Source organism: Ascaphus truei, chromosome 8, assembly GCF_040206685.1.
Source record: "Ascaphus truei isolate aAscTru1 chromosome 8, aAscTru1.hap1, whole genome shotgun sequence".
In the NCBI taxonomy this organism is placed as follows: domain Eukaryota; kingdom Metazoa; phylum Chordata; class Amphibia; order Anura; family Ascaphidae; genus Ascaphus; species Ascaphus truei.
In genome coordinates, this window is record NC_134490.1 from 20,654,291 (window position 1) to 20,660,719 (window position 6,429).

The following is a 6,429-nucleotide window of genomic DNA, read 5'->3' on the forward strand; positions in this document are numbered from 1 at the left end:
CCTTGTCTGAATGTGACCTGTTATTTGGAAGCCCAGCCTCCTGGGAGGATTCCTGGACCTCAACCTGACCCTCATACTGATAAGAAAGGTTAAAAGAAGACAAGACATTACAGGCACGCTTATACTGAGCAGAAATGACCTTTGCCTAAGCCATTAAATGTGAGGATGAGCAAAAGATCCACAGTAACCATTTTCTCTTTACTGGGTTTCTGTTCAACCGCAATACCTTCTAACCCATACTAATCGTGAATGAGAAAATCTACCCCTGCACACAATACATATTGCTAAATAGGTGAGGGGTTGAATACATAAGCGGCAGCACTGGAAAGGGGGGGAGATGGGGGGGGGGGGGGGGGGGCGTTACACAGACTTTTGTAGTGATTATCATGATGTAATTACAGAGTTTATTCTTCATAGCATGCGTTACTTTAAGGAGTTCGCGTTTGTGAAATACAGATACACTTTAAAAAAATAAAATTATATATATATATATCCATAAACATACTATATATATATATATATATATATATATAGATATATAGATATATAGATATATAGATAGATAGCTATACAACTCTCTCTCTCTATATATAAAATGATATAAATATATAATAATAAAATATATATATATATATATATATATATATATATATATATATATATATATATATATAAAAAATCATTCTATCATAATTTCCATACAGTCCAAATGTCCAAAGTTCAATTTTGTCATCAGCTCCCAAACTGACTCACCCACGTTTTAAGCGAGTGATTTTTTTTTATGTGTTTGTGAGCTTGCCATGTTTTACATTGCAAGATATGCAGGATCACCTCATTTATTGTTGCACCATAGGAATGTCTGGATGAAGCAATCTTTTGTCACTAAAAGAGGTAAAAGTTCAAAGCCATGTGGTGAAAGTCATGAAGAAACACCCAGATTGAAGGTTAGGCTTTGTCTGCTAAAAGTGTAACTCTGAGCAGCGTTTGCTGTGGGATCTGCATTGAAAACCATTACAGCAGGGCCCTGGGTATACAGCGGGTTCCGTTCCAGGGGCCCGCCGTATAGTGAAAATCGCCGGAAAGCAGATCCGGCGATTTTCAGTTCTGTGCATGCACAGAACGGCGGTTTCGCCGTTCTGCATATGCGCGGCCTATGGTCTGCACGCGCAAACTACGGTGTGCGCGTGCAGACAACGGTCTGCGCATACGCGCCGGGCGCAACCGCCCGTTCTGCACATGCGCGACTGAGGATCAAAGATGGCGGCCCCCTTCTCGGTGCCGCCGTAGCAGCGGATCGCCGAAAAGCGAAGCGCCGAGAAGCGGGGCCCTGCTGTATTCGCTGCTTACATGAAGTCAGTGCAGTGCTGCGTTACAGATGCAAAACAGAATTGTGCGAATATGGGCGCACTGCCACGAAAATAAGAACCACCAGCCACCTCTCTTGTTCACTTATTAAAATCCACACAGAATATCGGTGACTGTGTCATATTGACGGGATATTCCTGAGATTATGAATAGGTCCAAAGTAAGTCAGCTACGCAGAATTTTAGGTGATTGCCCGGGTAGCTACTGGCTTTTCTCAAACGTAATTAGTAATCTTATGGGTAGGTAGAATTTGCAATTCCCTTAAACATTTGCAAAACGTTTTTCAAAGTGAGTTGAGCTAGTGTATTTTGCATCAAATATTGTCTTTAAAAAAAGTATATATTTTTTTATAACCTCACATACTGTATCATGCTGTTAGTATGTGCATCGCTATATCAGGTGTGGCCAACTGCAGTCCTCAAGGGCCACCAACTGGCCAGGTATTATGGATATCCCTGCTTCAGCACAGGCGGCTCAATCATAATGCTAAGCTTTAGCCCGTCTTTACTCCCATTCCATTGCATGGTAAGCGCCTGCTAAAGGGACCCCCGCACCCTTTAGTGCATTTTGGCCTTAATTGACACTTTTTTGGTAAAGGCAGAAACTGGGGAATCCGGACAGGCCATGAAGTCCTTCAAACTAGGGCCAAAACTGTAGGTGTATAATAAAAGAAAACATAGTCATTTGTACTTCCATCTCATCCCTGTCAGCTGTGCAATATTACACATTCTAAAGCTGATGGGCTGTATGTTATGTTTAAGGGGTGCAAAGTTTAATGGAAGTAAGGGTCTCCCTAGCTTGGTCTTCCTTGATGTGGGAAGGTTTAGAAGCCCTGACAGGTACTGGTATTAGTGATGCAGAGGAGGAGGTTCTGTGCCACGCCTTCTAATTATTTCATTTAAACTACAAAGAAAATATTCCAGTGGGATGATATAAATAGGAAAGGTTGCTTAACCATTTGCTGTCAGAGTGGTCAGTAAAGCAGTCCAAACATGAGACATATTCCTCTAAATGTAGAAAAAAAAGATTAGTGAGAGTAATCGTGTTGACCATAACAAGGCTTTATTGAAAGGTGCTGTTGGCGAAAAATGTGTTTTAAAATAGGGTGACAAAACACCTCTGGAAGAGAACATACTCCTGAAATCATGAATTTATACCTAGGTGTAGCAGTTGTTGTAGGTTGTGTTATCTTTTAGTGAAATGACGAGAGAGAGAGAGAGAGAGAGAGAGAGAGAGAGAGAGAGAGAGAGAGAGAGAGAGAGAGAGAGAGAGAGAGAGAGAGAGAGAGAGAGAGAGAGAGAGAGAGAGAGAGAGAGAGAGAGAGAGAGAGAGAGAGTGTGTGTGTGTGTGTGTGTGTGTGTGTGTGTGTGTGTGTGTGTGTGTGTGTGTGTGTTTTAGCAGTTCCATAGGGCTGCATTAGGCTTACATAACATTTTTTTTTAACATGTGTCAAAAAGTCTATAGTTAAAGGGCTTTGAAAATAATATAATACGTGAATGTTATTCCAAAATAGAAAACTACTCCAAGATTTCACAAGTATGCCATCAGAATCAAAACTATTGTACTAAAGAAATAAATATATATATATATATATATACAGTATATATACAGTATATATATATATATATATATATATATATATTATATAGAAGTGGTACTAACGCTTCAGACAAGCAATGATGTGTCTTTAAAGCTCTTTATAAGCTGACATTCAAGTAGTTGTTAGCACACATGGTGATGGTGCCATTCTTTGCTATTGCGAGTATAGACCTGCTCATACTCTAACGCTGCTATAGTTTTCTCATGACTAGAGCTAATCTTCACAGTCAGGGTGTGTCTTCCTTCTGCAAACTCTCCTCCATCGTCTCATCTTTTTATTTGAATTCACTTTCTTTTGTTCTTTTATTTTATCCAGATAATAACGTGCACATTACTTTGTTCATTGATGTTTGATGTACATCACTTTCTGTGATGTTTTGGAATTGATGCTGGAATTTTTCTCAAAGGAATTTCCAATAATGCAACAAAAAACATTGTATTTTTTAACACTGTAACTTGGGATACTTGTTAGCTTCAAATTTCAGGCTAAAAGGGATCCAAGAGGCAGACAGCAGTACACTGGTACTGTATATAGTATATAATGATGACACATGAACTGGTTAGGTGCATTGAAATAATGGACTTTCTCTATAAGCCCTGGAATACTAGTCATAGGAGAGGATTCTCAGCACTCCCAAAAATGCAAAGTAATCAATAATAAAATGATTATTTATCAATAATAAAAAAAGAGAGTGTGTTTACATAACGTGTTTAGATCAGAAACTTCCACTTACAATGTTAACAAAACTACCTCCGTCTTGCAAGGGCGGATTGTACATATCTACCAGCCCGGGTGATTCCTTGAAGAGTGGCCCTTTTCCTGCGGCGGCGTCATTTGATGTCACGTTGTCATGGCAACACATCACCATGTGACATCACGTTGTTATGGCAACACGTCACCATGTGTGAATGTGACGCTGCAGGAGGAGGGCCTCTCCAGAGAAGGTAAGACCCCCCTCTATCACGCACTCCAACACACTTACCTTGGGGTGAGGTGTGGCGCCGGTCCAGGGACTCTGCAGCTCCCTCCTCCGGTCGGGTGGAAGTTGGATCCCGGGACCGATAGAAAGAGGGATAATATTGGAGGAGGTCAGGGAGCTGCAGCACCGACCCAACCTATAGGGCAATCCGCCCCTAGGATCTTATCAAGACAAGCTATGAGAATCACAAAGAGCGTTTCCATCAGCAGAAGGGAGAACACACAAAACAAGGGCTAGAGAAAAAGCAGTGCAGGCCTTCACAGGACACATCAGTCTCTATTACAAGAATCCTCAATCGGAAAAAAAAACAATATTGTGCATGGCAGAAATGTAGTCAGCAGCCTGTGTTTAATATAGTGTGAGCAAAACACAATAATGTACTTATAAAGGAAAATACCCTGACACAGTGAGTCAGAAATATATATATATGTATATATCAAACTATTTCTTCTCTTTCTTTTCAGAGATATACAAGGGGGCAAATCTTTTTTTTGCTACTACTTTATTCTTCCCTCCTGTGCCTCTGTCTGTAACTATCAGCTTATGTGTAGAAGAGCTCACACTATGTTGAACACCGGCTGCTGACTACATTTCTGCCATACACACTATTGTTTATTCTGATTGAGGATTCTTGTAATAGAGACTGATGTGTCCTGTGAAGGCCTGCGCGGCTTTTTCTCTGGTTCTTCTGTTTTGTGCCTTTTTCCTTCGGCTGATGGTAATGCTCTTTGTGATTCTAAGGCCCAGATTATGGTGCCGGAGTCGCAGCGTGGGCGCACCCGGCAAGCACTCTGCTGTATTATCTTATGGGACCTACACCCGTGCCTGCGCGACTACAGACGGAGAGGTGCGTTAACGCGGCCGCGTTTTGAAAATACAACACATTTTGTATTTTCAGGCGGCTGCCGCCGCGTGACATCAGCGCACGTGGGCTGGTTCAGCCAATGAGGGCGAACCAGCTTCGTGACACGTCCGCCACGCCCCCACCACGCATCTACGATCTCCTGCAGCCAAGTTCACAAATCGCTTGGGTTGCAGGAGTGCACACGGTGGCGCGCTCGTTCTCACGCGGCTGCGCAGGGACAATAATCCCCGCCTTAGGCAGAGCTTATACAAACTGCGCGACCGCGCGCACTCCTGCGTCCCCAGCAATCTGTGCACTTGGCTGCATAAGATTGGGGAGGCATTGGGGAGGCGTCGTGGGCGCCTCATGAAGCTGGTTCCCCATCATTGGCTGAACCAGCTCACGTGACGCTGACGTCACGCGGCAGCCGCCTGATAAGACTAAAGGCGCGCAGGCACTCGGCTAACTGATAGCCAATAACTGAACAGCACTGAACAGCATCTCCTCCACTATAAGCTCGGCCTTATAGTTTGTTTCCATAAGACTGACATTGCTTTGTAAACATTTGATGTGGCATTTTCTGATGTAAACACACTGTTTTGTAAATACTCTTTTGCATTTTTGGAAGTGCTAGAAATCCTCTCTTTTGACTAAAACTTCAGCCGCTGTCAAAGACTTGTAAAACACATTTTTACTTGCATACTCGCCTGGCAGCATTGTCAGTCTTAGCTGCCGCGTGTGTGTTTGCGCGCATTAACAAATCTACGTTACGCATCGGGAGAGAGGAGAAGCAGGTGTCAGGACTGTATCGGTAGTAGCCATAGAAATGCCTCTATTTGTGCTCCGAGTTATGTCCGCCTCAATCAGTATCAGATATAGGAGTTCCAGGCAATCCAAGCTGGCGATGTGTTATTTTTTGGTGTGTGAATATTTTCATTTTATTAAACATGTTTGAAGCAGGGGTTCTCCAGAGCTGAACCCCGCTCGTGTTAGTTCCTTTGACCCCCTGCTTCCAGAGATAGACCTCCGTTGGGGGTGCTGGTAGCTGCTTCGCTCGGCTAGCAAGGGTCACGTTTTGGTGGAGTTTTACAGCTCCCCACGTCCTGCGGGCCAATAGGAAGCCGTGACGTGATCCGGTGCGGCTTCCTATTGGCTCCCGTGACGTGATCCGGTGCGGCTTCCTATTGGCTCCCGTGACGTGATCCGGTGCGGCTTCCTATTGGCTCCCGTGACGTGATCCGGTGCGGCTTCCTATTGGCTCCCGTGATGTGATCCGGTGCGGCTTCCTATCGGCTCCCGTGACGTGATCCGGTGCGGCTTCCTGTTGGCTCTCGTGATGTGATCCGGTGGGGCTTCCTATTGACTCCCGTGACGTGATCCGGTGCGGCTTCCTATTGGCTCCCGTGACGTGATCCGGTGGGGCTTCCTATTGGCTCCCGTGACGTGATCCGGTGCGGCTTCCTATTGGCTCCCGTGACGTGATCCGGTGCGGCTTCCTATTGACTCCCGTGACGTGATCCGGTGCGGCTTCCTATTGGCTCCCGTGACGTGATCCGGTACGGCTTCCTATTGGCTCCCGTGACCAGGTCCTTTAAACAGCGCTGAGATACTGGCACCCTATACGGAGGTCTGTATCTCGGG